The sequence below is a fragment of the Delphinus delphis genome, chromosome 6 (assembly GCF_949987515.2).
Source record: "Delphinus delphis chromosome 6, mDelDel1.2, whole genome shotgun sequence".
NCBI classification, from domain to species: domain Eukaryota; kingdom Metazoa; phylum Chordata; class Mammalia; order Artiodactyla; family Delphinidae; genus Delphinus; species Delphinus delphis.
In genome coordinates, this window is record NC_082688.1 from 100,764,340 (window position 1) to 100,781,720 (window position 17,381).

Genomic DNA, 17,381 nt, shown 5'->3' on the forward strand with positions numbered 1-17,381 from the left:
TTGTTGTTTATCTATTTTATACATAGTAGTGTGTATATGTTAATCCCAAACTCCTAATTTATCCCTCCCCTCACCTTTCCCTCTTGGTAACCATAAGTTTGTTTTCGAAGTCTGTGAGTCTGTTTCTGTTTTGTAAATAAGTTCATTTGTATCATCTTTTTAGATTTCCTGTATAAGTGATATCATATGATATTTGCCTCTCTCTGTCTGACTTACTTCGTTTAGTATGATAATCTCTAGGTCCATCCATGTTGCTGCAAATGGCATTATTTCATTCTTCTTTATGGCCGAGTAATATTCTGAGATTAACATTTAAATTGATGGTCCAAGTAAAGCAGATTTATCTCCATCATGTGGGTGTGTCTCATCCAGTTAGCAAAGGCCAGCATAGCACAAAAAGGCTGACCCTCTCCTGAGTAAGAGAATTCTGTCTGCCTCGCTGCTTTCAAACTGGGATGTCAGCTTTTTCCTGCCTTTGGACTTGACTGATACATCAGCTCTCCTGGGTCTTGAGCTGCGGTACGTGGGCCTCTCACTGTTGTGACCTCTCCCATTGTGAAGCAGGCTCAGGGGCCATGGCTCACGGGCCCAGCCGCTTCAAGGCATGTAGGATCTTCCCGGAACCGTGTCCCCTGCATCGGCAGGCGGATCCTCAACCACTGCGCCACCAGGGAAGCCCCCTTCTGATTCTTAGACCTTCCAACTCAGACTAGAACTAACCCATTCGTTCTCCTGGGTCTCCAGCTTGCCAACTCACCCTGCAGATATTGGGACTTACTGATCTCCAAAATGGCATGAGCCAATTCCTTACAGTAAATCTCTATTTATACACCTTATTGGTTCTGTTTTTCTGCAGAATCCGGTATAATATGCCTGGTCTCTCTGTACAGTCCTGAGCTCTGCTTGAGATCTGGTGACTGGCCAGCATAATTGATAAAGACATAAAGTTCAGAGGGAGGTTATTCATTCAGCCAGCTCCTGTGGCCCTTTCTGGTGCATGGTTACTAATTCCTGTCTTGTGTTTCCAGTTTGGCAGGATCAGGGTTTCTGGTATTCAAGCATGGCCTGCCCTAGGGCCAGATTCTGCTCTGCCCATGTCTTCCAGAAGGGGATTTTCTAGACCACTAGGGAATTTGGGGCTTTTCTGATAATCTCTTGGTGGAAAGAATCTGCCTAATGGACCTGGAAGGTGCCACATAAGGATAAAATCGATAGAATAATAGGGATCGAAGGGAGCCAGTACAACTGGCATCATAGGAACCCAACCAGATTTTCTGAAGTGCAGTTTTCACCCCAGTTACACTTCTTGGTGTGTGCTCCCTAAACAACAGTAAAATGTCCTTTTTGACTCTAAGACTCAATAGTTTTCAGTGTGAGAGGTTTAGAAACTTTTGCCAACTATGTATGGGATGACAGTAAATGGGGAAATACTCTTCGAGTCCAATTTTATTGAATCATGAGGGTACATGTCTAGAAAAATTCTAGGGTAGAATGGGACTCAGTGAATAGCCGCTAATTCTATTTCTACTGTTAACTCAGGAAACGACCTTGGGAAAGTCATTTAATTGCTCTTGATCTCCTATGTTCACTTGCCTCCCCAAAAGTGGCCCTCTTAGCAACTCTCAAGTATATGATACGGTGTTGTTAACTCCAGTCACTATGCTGTACATTAGAGTCCCAAACTTATTTATCTTAGAACTAATCTTATTGTGGTAATCATTTCATAATATATACCTATATCAAATATCACATTTTACACCTGAAGCTTATACAATGCTGTACGTCAATCACATCTCAGTAAACCTGGGGGGAAAAAAAGAAAAGTAAGAAATGAATGCAAGAAAAAGTGGTTCTCAAACCAGCAGCCTCCATATCACCTGGAAGCTAGTTAGAAATTTAGAATCTCATGCCCTGCTCCAGACCTACTGAATCAAATCTACATTTTAACAAGATTTCCAGATGGTCTATTTACATATTAAAGTTTGGCAAGCACTGGTATGGAGGAAAGAGCACAACATTTTTGACTGATTTAGAAACTTCTGTTTCCTTGGTCTGGACAGTCCTGTGTGCTTTTGCACATGTCACTGAAAATCTCTGAGCCTCAACTTCCCTATTTCAAAACGAGGGATAAAAATATCTGCCTACCAACCTGATGGAATTTTCAGGAGGATCAAAATAATTTAAAATGTCGTACACAAGTATTGAGGGACTTCACTGTGCCTGGCCCTGTGCGGGCCACTCCAGGGTAAAGAGATGAACTGGACACAGCCCTGGTGTCCAGGAACTCTGCCTCTGACACAGTGGGAAAATATGTATGAAAGCGCTTTTAAATGCAAAGGGCTACCTAATGTTAGCTATTATTAGTATTAATGGAGATAATAATACTTGCCCTACTTATGCTGCATGGTCATTATTAAGCTTAAGCGAGATAAAGCATGTCAAAGCCATTTGAAAAGCTGAAAAGTACTGACGTAAGAACTTATTATTAGTATTATTATTGCCATCACTGAGTGAATGATAATTAAGTCCAGTAGGGGAAAAACCTAGATTTAATTACATTTACTCAGGCCGCAGAGGATCCTGGAGTTTAAATACCAAACTTGGGACTCTTTGTTTAACACGCAAGGGGATTCTCACTTGCTTTTGGTTCCATAGAGGAGCTGCATCGAAAATTAAGTCTGTTAATACTTCTGCTATTTTAGACTATCTGATCCTAGAAGCAGGGATTTCTTTGCAGTTTACTGGCGACTCACTGAAATGCATCCACCTGTGAGGTGGAATGTTCTATCTGATGGGCAGCCTGACAGTGGCACTACTCTGCCGATTAGGATGTGGTCAGGTGGAAAAAAATACAAGAGGCCTATGTTCTGCGAGGTCCTCTATCTGGGCACATGCTCAGGGGTAGTCTCCTGCTCTGTGTATTCCTGTCCTTGGAGCCCAAGGCATCCTGTTGAAACGCTGGGTGCTCATGGTGGGCAAAGGATCTTGGAAATCATCCAGCCTAGTCATCCATGCTTCTTCAGGGGAAGTCGCTGGCCTGGAGAGGAGACGTGTCATATGTACCCTGCTCCAGACCACACTTCAAGCTGATGAAAAAGGAACTTGGAAAATCAGTCCTCCTAATTCCCAGTCTAGCGTGCTTGCATTTCATCTTAACGCACTGGAGGATGCTTTTTTTCTTTTGGGGGTGGGTCTGAGTAATAAACATAGCAGTAGGGAGACAGTTCTCATTGCGGTTGTGATCGGGATGTCTCACGTGTCTACCCTCTGCTCTTTGTTTTTGGTGGTTTGATGGTATAGATGCAGTCTCTGCTCTTCTTGCCTACTGGCTGTAGATTTTCTCTCTTAATACTGCCTGTGACATGGTCAGCGCAAATTTTAATGAGGCAGAGAAAGGGCAAGATTAACATTTTCCTCCCCAGCTGTCATGCATGTTTATTCTCTCGTTGCATACCGTCTGCTTTGATTTCCAGTTATTCATGTGTCTACCTCTCCCACCAGATTATAAAGCTCTGAGCTCTGAAGGTGGCAGCTCTACTGTTGAAATCTAGCTTTATCACTTGGTTGCCCTGTGATCTTGAGTGAATTACATACCACTCTGAACCTCTGTAAATTGGGAAACAATCATATCCACAGATGGTGAAAATTAAATAAACCGTGTGAAGTTATTGATCCATTGCAGTTACTGCAGTAACTGTAGTTACTCCATCTCTGCTGCTCTCAGATGTGGTTTTGGGGGTAGATGGGGAGCAATATCTGATCAACTTCAGCCACCCCCTCACTTCCCCACTCATCCAAACAGATTCTCCAAACAAAAATGGCCTGAGCTCCCAGAAGAACATTCAATAGCCCATAGGGTCACTTAATTCTGACTATTGGTTCTTTTTCAGGGAGGCCGTGTCTGCTTCTTCACGGCCCTTCATTATCATTCCCTTTGTTCTTTTGTTATTGCTTTTCAGCTCTGACATCTCTCATCCTTTCACTGCCAAGCTTACTCCCATTTTGTTTTGAAGGATGGTGATGATTCCTTCAGGAGAATAATATTATCTGTTTACCTATGCATGGAGGAATGCGTGCTGAATTGAGAATAATTGGATGCCACTTGACTTGGGACTCTGATTGGGACCTTGACTCATGAGTCATGGCACATTTGCAATCATACCCTTTCTCATCCTGAAGCTCACAGTGGGCGGTGACTCTTCCTCCTTTGACCCTGCCCACCTAGACAGTATATATCTCAAGGGCAGGCATGCCTGTACTGCTCTAGCCGCCCCCCACCCGCCCCCAGAGCACCTTGAGTCTAATAGAAACTCAATACAGAGTTGCCTGATTCCTGCTTCTTGAACTTGGTGCTCCCCCTTTAATTAGAAGATGTTTTCCCTTAGCAGCAGATATTAGAAGTCCTTTGAGAGTGTCTCAGCTCCTTCCCTAGGAAAATGCCTTCTTAGTTCACTTAGGGCAGAAACTGAGCCTCCAGGGCCTGGATGAGCTGTTAGTGCTGAGGTTTCTGAAGGAGAAAGATACTTTGCATGACAAGCAGAAAAGTACTTTGCTGGGGAATGGGGGATTCAGGAAGAAGATGTGAGGAATGGAGAGAGAGAAAGAGAGAACTCGGCAGACAGGATGAGCATGATGGGAGAACGCTGTGTCCTTGATGTGATGACCTCTACCCAGGTCCCAAATAATTGGAGAAGCTTGGAGTGACTGGCTCTCCCTTGGATCCTGGTGAAAGGCTGATTCCTCCTGTGGGTGGATGGGAAGATAGCTCTCGAGACTTCGCAGCTCTGCGATTTCACAAAAATCTGGGGAGGAGTGCGGATAGGAAACAGACTGGACTCCTCCATACCTTGGAAACTGAGACCTGATGCAATGTGTGTGGGGAGCAGGAATTCAAGTAGTTTAAGTCTAGAATGCAAGGGGCAGAAGGATCTTTGTTAACCTCTGGCTTATTTTCACATTGACGCTGGCACAAAACCATGTATTGAAAGTGATATCCTGCCAGGATTTTTTGTTTCTGTAGAAAGGGATATGGCAACATTTCAAGGGGACACTGTTGATATCAGAAGGCCACTTTGGGTCACCTCATCCAGGAGTCTCTACTAGTTCCCATGATGCCCAGCCATTAAGAGAACTTTTGGCACTTGGCACCCGGCCTTTCTCCCTCTTGCCCTCTATCTCAATATACACAGGTGCAGCTACCACTGGCTACCAGGCATTTGGGGAATCTGAAGCTTGCTTGTGTCCTAAGCAACTATTATTGGCTCTGAACACAACCACCTCCTCTTTCATTGAGATCTGTGGCACTAGGCTGGCAGCAGATCTTGCAGACCTGAAAAGGGGTCTCTAGAGCGTAGACTCCAGGCTCAATTTCCTCACCAGCATGATCCAAAAGAGGAGACAGCCAACCAAACCCATGTGCCTGTTTTAAGAATGAACAGATGAAGTTTTCTGAGCTTCTCAAATTATCTCTTCAAAGAGCACCTCAACAGGCTTTCCCGTGCTCTTGCAGCTGTGCAGCTGGCCACAATTGCTTACAGGGATACAAGAGTATAAGAGGTGGATCAACGTTTTTTTTCAATATGCCTTACTCACAGCTGTTCACATATTTGGTTTCTTCTAATGTGCTTTCTCCTGGACTTAACCAGAAGAGGAGTTTCGTGAGCCATAAGGCAATATAAATTAAATTTAATAATGAAAGTTTTCAATTTAAAAATGACCTTAAATAATTCTTGGGTTAACAGAGAAATCAGAACTGCAATAATATACTGCTTAGAAAAGAATCAACAATGAGAATACTCCGTACGGAACTTACACCAGTGTTGTTCTCAAGGGAAATGTCATTGTGCTCAATGCTTTCAGAAATAAACAATACGAATGGAAAAGAATTAAACTGAGGAATGCAAGAAGTTAGAAAATAGTATACACATGAGGAAAGCAAGAAGAAAATTTCGAAAGTTGACATTATTAAATTAGAATAGCAAAATGTAATATAATGGATTAATAAATCTAACAGATATTTCTTTTCATACAATAAGACAGAATAAACTCTGCCTAATGTAAATTACAAATGTAATGAAAATACAAATATTTAATATGAGAAATAAGAAAAAATATGTACCCTAGAGAAAGGTGATTTAAAGAGTAAAAGAAATATTATGGACAACTTGATGTTGGTAATTCTGAAAATACTACTTAGATAAATGATTTTCTTATAACTGTGAATCACCAAGTTGATTCTAGAAGAAATACATAACAAGAACAGAACAGTAGCCATAAAATAATTGGAAAAAAATGTTTAAAGAACTACTTCTAAAAAAAGATCTTGGTTTGTACAGTTCTACTATATTCTTCTTTTAAATTTTTAAGGAAACCCAGAAATCATAAAAAGAAATGGACAGATTTGATTACATAAAACCTAAAAATTTATTATGGCACAAGATACAAATGAGGTGCCAAGTAAAATGATAAATGAAGAGGCAGTATGTACAATGTATAAAAAAGGGTTACTATTCGTTGTATGCCAAGAGCTCTTAGTCATTAATAAGAAAAATCACCTAATAAAATAGGTAGAGCTTAAGAACAAATGAAAAGAAAAGGAGATATAATTTGTCAGTAATATACACAAAGATACATACCTTTACTAGGAGTTAGGGAAAAATAAAACCATATTGAAATACCATATTTCACCAATTAGGCTGACAAACTGAAAGACTTATTTAAATGATTAAAACGTCCTTTACTGACAGGAAAGTCGGGACACTCACTCATACATTGTTGTTGAGGTTAAAGATGATTACAACCTCTTCAGAAAGTAACTGGCCACCTTTCTTAAAAATGCAAAATATGCCTGTTTATCAGAAAGCCTAGTTCTAGGAATCTATTTCTCAGAAATAGTTACTAGTTTTTAAAAATAAATGGATAAGGACTTTTATTGCACCATTGCCTTAAAATACCAAACATTCTGGAAACAATCCAAATGCTCAGTATAGGGGGATGATGATATACATCATGAAGGTAGTAATACCCAATTACTTTCTCAGACCCAAGTCTCTGGAACCATCCTTCATCTCAATTTTCATGTATACACTGTATCCAATCCATCAACAAATTCTGTTTGCTTTCCCTTAAAAGTGATTCCTGGTGGCGCAGTGGTTGAGAGTCCGCCTGCCGATGCAGGGGACACGGGTTCGTGCCTCGGTCCGGGAAGATCCCACATGCCGCGGAGCGGCTGGGCCTGTGAGCCATGGCCGCTGAGCCTGCGCGTCCAGAGCCTGTGCTCCGCAACGGGAGAGGCCACAACAGTGAGAGGCCCGCGTACCGCAAAAAAAAAAAAAAAGTGATTCCAAATATGAACGCACCTCTCCGCTTCCACGGCTACCCCTTGGTCCAAGCTCCCATATTTCTACCCTAAGACTCAATAGTCTCCTACATGGTACCCCTGCTTCCACCCTGCTCACCCTGCCGTCTCTTATGTGTGCAGATGCCAGAGTGAGGAATTAAAAATGTAAAATAAGTGCCACCCTCTTGCTTAAACCTCTGTAGTGTCTGTCTTCCCACTGCACTTACAATGGTATCTGTAATCTGACCACAGCTTAATGGTGCTCTTTGATCTTGCGCTTGGCCATTGCTCAAACTCATTTCCTACCCTTCTTCCCCTTGCTAACTTCTCTGCCAACAATGACTTCTTGCTATTCCTTGAACATGTAAAAGGACCACTGAACTTGATATTCCATCTGCTTGGAAGCCCCCCGCCCCCAAGTTATTGGCATACTCTCTCCTTCACTTCCTCTGGATCTTTGTTTGATTTTGCCCTTCCCAGATCATCTTATTTAAAACAGCAACTCTTCTCTGATCTATCTACATGACACATTCTGAGAAAACACAAGTCCCAAATGTAAGAAAGCATTAAAATAGAGTATATTTTATTTTTTATTAAAGTATATTTGATTTACAGTATTGTATTAGTTTCAAGTGTACAGTATAGTGATTCAGTATTTTTACAGATTATACTCCTTTCCAAGCTATTACAAGATAATGGCTATAATTCCTTGTGCTATACGATATATCCTTGTTGCTTATCTATTTTATACATAGTAGTTTGTATCTCTTAATCCTATACCCCTAACTTGCCCCTCACCACTTCCCTCTCCCCCCTGGTAACCACTGGTCTGTTTTATGTATCTGCAAGTCTGTTTTTCTTTTGCTACGTACATTTGTTTTTGTTTGTATTATTTTTTAGATTCCACATGTGATATCATACTGTATTTGTCTTTCGCTCTCTGACTTATTTCACTAAGCATAATGACCTAATTCTCTAGGTCCATCCACATTGCTGTAAATGGCAGAATTTCATTTTTTATGGCCTAGTAATATTCCATTATATATATATATATGTGTGTGTGTGTATATATATATATAAAAAACATATTTATCCATTTGTCTGTTGATGGACACTTGGGTTGCTTCCATGTCTTGGCTATTGTAAATAGTGCTGCTATGAATATTGGGGTGCATGTATCTTTTTGAGTTAGTGTTGTCATTTTTTTATGGGTATATAACCAAGAGTGGGATTGCTGGGTCGTATGGTAGTTCTATTTTTAGTTTTTTGAGGAATTTCCGTACTATTTTCCACAGTGGCTGTACCAATTTACATTCCCACCAACAGTGTATGAGGGTTCTACCAAATATATAAAGAAGATATAATACCTATCCTTCACAAACTAATCCAAACATCTGAAGGGATGAAACACTCCCACATTCACTCTATGAGACCACAGTTACCCTGGTACCAAAACCAGAAAAAGACACTCCCCAAAATGAAAATTACAGGGCATTATCTTTAATGAATATAGATACAAAAATCCTCAACAAAATATTAGCAAACCAAAGCCAACAATATATAAAAAGGATCATACACCATGATCAAGGAGGATTTATTCCAGGGAGGCAAGGATAGTTTAATATTTGCATATCAATGTGATACACCACATTAACAAAAGGAAGGATAAAAATCACATGATAATCTCAATAGACACAGAAAAAGCATTTGACTAAATTCAACAACCATTCATGATAAAAATTCTCATCAAAGTGAGTATTGAGGAAACATATCTCAACATAATAAAGGCCATTTATGACAAATCTACAGCTAACATTGTACTCAATGGTGAAATGTAGTTGAAATCATTGCTAAATTCTCTCAAACAACTCCCAAATGTGGGTGACAGTAGTATCCCTTACACCAATTTAACCACTTAACTGCCAAGCACTTTACACAAGTCGTCTCATTTAATTTTCACCATACTCTTTTTATCAGTATTCCTTATATACAGATCGTTAATCCAAGGATGAGTGACATTGAAAACTTGCTCCTGATTTCCTACAGTGTGAGTGGTGGAGCCAGGATTTGAACCCTGGCAGTAAGGCTTGGCAGCAACAGGCTGTACTGCCCCATAGGGCACTAAGCATTTCTTTCCTTCTTGCTTTTGTGTTGTCTCACAAAGCAAAGCAGCTGTCTTTAAGTTCATGTTTCACTCTTTAAAAGTTTCACAAAACTTCTTCCCCAAACCCAGCCCACACTGGCTAGTTGCTCTCGCGCTGTTTCCTCCTTCCATCCTCGGTCTCTTCTGCCTTGGCTGTGTTCAGTGTAAAACAGTCTGGAATCCTGGCTTCCTGAGCTCTGTATCCCTAGCCACTGTGTCCTCATCTGCACACAAAAAAATCCCAAAAAGCAGCCTGGGCATGCCACACCCTCCTACAGTGGGGAAGGACTGGAGACAGGAACTTTGTCCCACTTATTTTCAAGCTCTTAGGAGAAGCCTCTGTAGCACTTTAGTACTGAACACATACTTGCTGAACCATTCCAAGTGGACATGACTTCACCTCTATTTCTTTTTTTTTTTCAACATCTTTATTGGACTATAATTGCTCTACAAAGGTGTGTTAGCGTCTGCTGTATAACATAGTGAATCAGCCATACGTATACACATATCCCCATATCCCCTCCCTCTTGCGTCTCCCTCCCACCCTCCCTATCCCACCCCTCTAGGTGGTCACAAAGCACCGAGCTGATCTCCCTGTGCTATGTGGCTGCTTCCCACTAGCTATGTATTTTAAATTTCGTAGTGTATATATGTCCATGCCACTCTCTCACTTTGTCCCAGCTTACCCTTCCCCCTCCCCGTATCCTCAAGTCCATTCTCTACGTCTGTGTCTTTATTCCTGTCCTGCCCCTAGGTTCTTCAGAACCATTTCTTTTCTTAGATTCCATATATATGTGTTAGCATTACAGTATTTGTTTTTCTCTTTCTGAATTACTTTGCCTGTATGACAGACTCTAGGTTCATCCACCTCACTACAAATAACTCAATTTCGTTTCTGTTTATGGCTGAGTAATATTCCATTGTATATATTGCCACATCTTCTTTATCATTCATCTGTTGATGGACACTTAGGTTGCTTCCATGTCGTGGCTATTGTAAATAGTGCTGCAGTGAACATTGTGGTATATGACTCTTTGAATTATGGTTTCCTTGGGGTATATGCCCAGTAGTGGGATTGCTGGGTCATATGGTAGTTCTATTTTTAGTTTTTTAAGGAACCTCCATACTGTTCTTCATAGTGGCTGTGTCAATTTCCATTCCCACCAACAGTGCAAGAGGGTTCCCTTTTCTCCACACCCTCTCCAGCATTTGTTGTTTGTAGATTTTCTGACGATGCCCATAATAAATGGTGTGAGGTGACATCTCATTGTAGTTTTGATTTGCATTTCTCTAATAATTAGTGATGTTGAGCATCCTTTCATGTGTTTGTTGGCAATCTGTTTATCTTCTTTGGGGTAATGTCTATTTAGATCTTCTGCCCATTTTTGGATTGGGTTGTTTGTTTCTTTGATATTGAGCTGCATGAGCTGCTTGTATATTTTGGAGATTAATCCTTTGTCAGTAGCTTTGTTTGCAAATATTTTCTCCCATTCTGAGGGTTGTCTTTTCATCTGGTTTGTGGTTTCCTTTGCTGTGCAAAAGTTTTTGTTTCATTAGGTTCCATTTGTTTCTTTTTGTTTCTCTTTCTATTTCTCTAGGAGGTGGGTCAAAAAGGATCTTGCTGTGATGTATGTCATAGAGTGTTCTGCCTAGTTTTCCCCTAAGAGTTTTATACTGTCTGGCCTTACATTTAGGTCTTTAATCCATTTTGAGTTTATTTTTGTGTATGGTGTTAGGAAGTGTTCTAATTTCATTCTTTTACATGTAGCTCTCCAGTTTTCCAGCACCATTTATCAAAGAGGCTGTCTTTTCTCCATTTTATATTCTTGCCTCCTTTATCAAAGGTAAGGTGACGATATGTGCCTGGGTTTATCTCTGGGCTTTCTATCCTGTTCCATTGATCTATATTTCTGTTTTTGTGCCAGTACCATACTGTCTTGATTAGTGTAGCTTTGTATTATAGTCTGAAGTCAGGGAGCCTGATTCCCCCAGCTCCGTTTTTCTTTCTCAAGATTGCTTTGGCTACTCGGGGTCTTTTATGTTTCCCATACAAATTATGAAATTTTTTGTTCTAGTTCTGTGAAAAATGCCATCGGTAGTTTGATAGGGATTGCACTGAATCAGTAGATTGCTTTGGGTAATATAGTCATTTTCACAATGTTGATTCTTCCAATCCAAATACATGGTATATCTCTCCATCTGTTTGTATCGTCATTAATTTCTTTCATCAGTGTCTTATAGTTTTCTGCATACAGGTCTTTTGTCTCCTTAGGTAGGTTTATTCGTAGGTATTTTATTTTATTTTTTTTGCAATTGTAAATAGCTGTGTTTCCTTAATTTCTCTTTCAGATTTTTCATCATTAGCATATCAGATTGCAAGAGATTTCTGTGCATTAATTTTGTATCCTGCTACTTTACCAAATACATTGATTAACTCTAGTAGTTTTCTGGTAGCATTTTTAGGATTCTCTATGCATATTATCATGTCATCTGCAAACAGTGACAGTATTACTTCTTCTTGTTTGATTTGGATTCCATTTCTTTCTTTTTCTTCTCTGATTGCTGTGGCTAAAACTTCCAAAAGTATGTTGCATAATAGTGGTGAGAGTGGGCAACCTTGTCTTGTTCCTGATCTCAGTGGAAATGGTTTCAGTTTTTCACCATTGAGAACGATGTTGGCTGTGGGTTTGTCATATATGACCTTTATTATGTTGAGGTAAGTTCCTTCTGTGCCTACTTTCTGAATGGTTTTTTATCATAAATAGGTGTTGAATTTTGTCAAAAGCTTTTTCTGCACCTACTGAGATGATCATATGGTTTTTCTCCTTCAGTTTGTTGATATGGTTTATCACATTGATTGACTTGGGTATATTGAAGAATCCTTGCATTCCTGGGTTAAATCCCACTTGATCATGGTGTATGATCCTTTTAATGTGCTGTTGGATTTTGCTTGCTACTATTTTGTTGAGGATTTTTGCATCTATGTTCATCAGTGATATTGGCCTGTAGTTTTCCTTTTTTGTGACATCTTTGTCTGGTTTTGGTACCAGGGTGATGGTGGCCTTGTAGAATGAGTTTGGGAGTGTTTCTCCCTCTGCTATATTGTGGAAGAGTTTGAGAGGATAGGTGTTAGCTCTTCTGTAAATGTTTCATAGAATTCGCCTGTGAAGCCATCTGGTCCTGGGCTTTTGTTGTTGGAAGATTTTTAATCACAGTTCCAATTTCAGTGCTTGTGCTTGGTCTGTTTATATTTTCTATTTCTTCTTAGTTCAGTCTCGGAAGGTTGTGCTTTTCTAAGAATTTGTCCATTTCTTCCAGGTTGTCCATTTTATTGGCATATAGTTGCTTGTAGTAATCTCTCATGATCCTTTGTATTTCTGCAGTGTCAGTTGTTACTTCTTTTTCATTTCTAATTCTATTGATTTGAGTCTTCTCCTTTTTTTTCTTGATGAGTCTGGTTAATGGTTTATCAATTTTGTTTCTTTGTTTGTTTTTCTTCTCAAAGAACCAGCTTTTCATTTTATTGATCTTTGCTATCATTTCCTTCATTTCTTTTTCATTTATTTCTCATCTGATCTTAATTATTTCTTTCCTTCTGCTATCTTTGGGGTTTTTTGTTGTTGTTGTTCTTTTTCTTTATCTAATTGTTTTAGGTGTAAGGTTAGGTTGTTTATTTGAGATTTGTCTTGTTTCTTGAGGTAGGATTGTATTGCTATAAACTTCCCTCTTAGAACTGCTTTTGCTGCATCCCATAGGTTTTGGGTCATCGTGTTTTTATTGTCATTTGTTCCTAGGTGTCTTTTTATTTCCTCTTTCATTTCTTCAGTGATCTCTTGGTTATTTACTAGTGTATTGTTTAGCCTCCATGTGTTTGTAGTTTATACAGTTTTTTTCCTGTTATTGATATGTAGTCTTACAGCATTTTGGTTGGAAAATATATTTGATATGATTTCAATTTTCTTAAACTTACTGTGGCTTGATTTGTGACCCAAGATATGATCTATCCTGGAGAGTGTTCCATGAGCACTTGAGAAGAAAGTGTATTCTGGTTTTTTTGCATGGAATGTCCTATAAATATCAATTAAGTCCATCTTGTTTAATGTGTCATTTAAAGCTTGTGTTTCCTTATTTATTTTCATTTTAGATGATCTGTCCATTGGAGAAAGTGGGTTGTTAAAGTCTCCTACTATGATTGTGTTACTGTTGATTTCCCCCTTTATGGCTGTTAGTATTTGCCTTATGTACTGAGATGCTCCTATGTTGGGTGCATAAATATTTACAATTGTTATATCTTCTTCTTGGATTGATCCCTTGATCATTATGTAGTGTCCTTTGTCTCTTTTAATAGTCTTTGTTTTAAAGTCTATTTTGTCTAATATGAGAATTGCTACTCCTGCTTTCTTTTGATTTCCATTTGCATGGAATATCTTTTTCCATCCCCTCACTTTTAGCCTGTATGTGTCCCTAGGTCTGAAGTGGCTCTCTTGTAGACTGCATATATACAGGTCTTGCTTTTGTATCCTTTCAGCCAGTCTACATCTTTCAGTGGGAACATTTAATCCATTTACATTTAAGGTAATTATTGATATGTATGTTCCTATTACCATTTTCTTAATTGTTTTGGGTTTGTTATTGTAGGTCTTTTCCTTTTCTTGTGTTTCCTGCCTAGAGAAGTTCCTTTAGCATTTGTTGTTAAGCTGGTTTGGTGGTGCTGAATTCGCTTAACTTTTGCTTGTATGTAAAGTTTTAATTTCTCCATCGAATCTGAATGAGATCCTTGCAGGGTAGAGTAATCTTGGTTGTAGGTTTTTCCCTTTCATCATTTGAAGTATGTCCTGCCACTCCCTTCTGGCTTGCAGAGTTTCTGCTGAAAGATCAGCTGTTAACCTTATGGGGATTCCCATGTATGTTATTTCCCCTTGCTTTTAATATTTTTTCTTTGTATTTAATTTTTGATAGTTTGAGTAGTATGTGTCTTGGCGTGTTTCTCCTTGGATTTATCCTTTATGGGAATCTCTGTGCTTCCTGCACTTGACTGACTATTTCCTTTCCCATATTAGGGAAGTTTTCAACTATAATCTCTTCAAATATTTTCTCAGACCTTTTCTTTTTCTCTTCTTCTTTTGGGACCCCTATAATTCAAATGGTGTGTTTAATGTTGTCCCAGAGGTCTCTGAGACTGTCCTCAATTCTTTTTTCTTAAGTCTGCTCTGCGGTAGTTATTTCCACTGTTTTATCTTCCAGGTCACTTATCCGTTCTTCTGCCTCAGTTATTCTGCTGTTGATTCCTTCTAGAGAATTTTTAATTTCATTTATTGTGTTGTTCATCATTGTTTGTTTGCTCTTTAGTTCTTCTAGGTCCTTGTTAAACGTTTCTTGTATTTTCTCCATTCTATTTCCAATTTTGGGGGTCATCTTTACTATCATTATTCTGAATTCTTTTTTAGGTAGACTGCCTATTTGCTCTTCATTAGTTTGGTCTGGTGGGTTTTCATCTTGCTCCTTCATCTGCTGTGTGTTTCTCTGTCTTCTCGTTTTGCTTAACATACTGTGTTTGGGGTTCCCTTTTTGCCGGCTGCAGGTTTGTAGTTCTCGTTGTTTTGGGTGTCTGCCTCCAGTGGGTAAAGTTGGTTCAGTGGGTTGTGTAGGCTTCCTGGTGGAGGAGACTGGTGCCTGTGTTCTGGTGGATGAGGCTGGATCTTGTCTTTCTGGTGGGTAGACCGTGTCCAGTGGTGTGTTTTGGGGTGTCTGTGAACTTACTATGATTTTAGGCAGCCTTTCTGCTAATGTGTGGGGTTGTGTCCTGTCTTGCCAGTTGTCTGGCGTGGGGTGTCCAGCACTGGAGCTTGCTGGTTGGTCTTTGAGTGGAGCTGGGTCTTAGCGTTGAGTTGGAGTTCTCTGGGAGAGCTCTCTCCAACTGATATTACTTGGGGCCGGGAGGTCTCTGGTGGACCAGTGTCCTGAATTCGGCTCTCCCTCCTCAGAGGCTCAGGCCTGACAGCTTTCTGGAACCCCAAAACCCTGTCAGCCACCAGCTGGAGAAGATGGGCTATGAGTTTGTTGTCAGCCACTGCCCTGTTGTAGGTCTCTCTCAGCTGTCTCCAAAGGTCACCCAGATACATTGGGTTATTCCACCATTCCTCAGAACTTGCACATGCCAGTCTGGGATTTGTAGATGTCTTCCTGATACTCTTCATTGAAATACCTTGCATTCATGGTGGTGAGAGATACTAATAGTGTTGGTTCTCTTCAGTTCAGAGGCTAGAACAGTCTGAGCCTTCATGTGGCCAAGTCAGGAGCAGCTGGCCAACAGTCCCAAAGTGATAACATGTCAGATTCCAAGAAGGTTTTCTGCAGCACCCGAGCAGTAGTCCCTAGCAGCCGCTCTGCTCAGCTGCAGCACTCTGACTGGGGAACTTGGTGGGACCCTCAATCGAGGATTTCTGCCGGCCCTAGAGGCTGACTTGCCCACCCTGGCAAGGAGCTGAGGAGAGTGTCTCCTGGCCCTGTCTCACCAGAGGAGTGGACACCTGGAAGCTGCTTCACCTCTCTTTCTATAGAACATATTACCGATTCCATTCATTTCACCCTAGTATATAACAATATAAGGCAATTGGTAGCTGTGCTGCCTTGAGAAAGTTACTTTCCCACTGCATCTTAGTTTCTTCCTCTGTAAAATGGGGAAAAATATCTACATTTTGGGTTCATTGTAGGAATCAACAAAAGTTACCTAGTAATACTCGATATATAGCTGATGCTTATTAGATATGAGTTGATTTTGAATCCGAATCTGAAGACAGAATATGTACCTTTCCTCATACTTGCAATGTTGTGTCATTGTATGTATTGTATTTTCTGGAGGAAATCACTGGAAAAGAAGCCTAGATTTCACAGCAAAGGAATATCAAGATTACATGGTATATAAAAAACAAAAGAAGGAAACAAACAAAATACATGTAAGCATGCTTCTAACCCTCCTGTGCACGGTTTCCAGGTCAGACATTTCTAAATGTAGCCTTCGATGGACACCTTTGAGCACTGGATGCCCATGCATGGCATGATGGATATGGAAATGGACTGAGATAGGGGATCTGAATTCTGGTCACACTTGCCTCTAACCAGCCGTGTGATCCTGCTCAAGACACTTACTTTCCTTAGGACTCAGTTTTTTTGTGTCTTAACTGGGAAATACCCATAAAACAACCAACCAAATGACAACAGAAACCTTCTCTGCTTGCTTAATAGGGTGGCTGGATCAAGAAAGATAACCTATAGGAAGGTACTTTGTCTATCATAAAAGAAAAAAAAAGTATAAAATATGAGAGAGTGTTATACTAATTTTCTTGTCTTCCTTTCCATTGAAAACAAAATGCAGCTGTAAGTAAGCATTTCCCCCAGTGTTGGCTTGATCGCCGGGCGCATTCTGTAGATGCTGAGCAGCTTCCACTCCTCCCTTTGGGGGGGATGCTGCTCTAGGGCAGTCGCATCAGCATCAGGCTTAGGAAGGGCATGGTCAACAATTGGATCTTGAACTACAACTGACCTCCGTAGGTCATTTGATTGCTTCCTCTGCCTCTGATAGGACTGTGACTCAGCTCTATGGGCAGGAAGGGGTCAATGCCTGGTGGCCATGGAATGATCTCAGTCTCTCTCTCCCTCTCTCTCTCCTATCTATGCAGATCTATTTATTTTTTTAGCCATGGCTGAGCTTCTTAATCCAAATTCCTCTTTTTGCTGCAAAAGCGAGGTTTATTTGATGTTGTAAAATAGGAATGCTCCAAAACGGCTACCTGCCACACAAATAAAGACATATAGCTCTCTATTATATGTTTCCAGATCTTTCTATCAATCTATCATTCCAGTGACAGATAACAAAATGATATCATTTTGTTCAATATA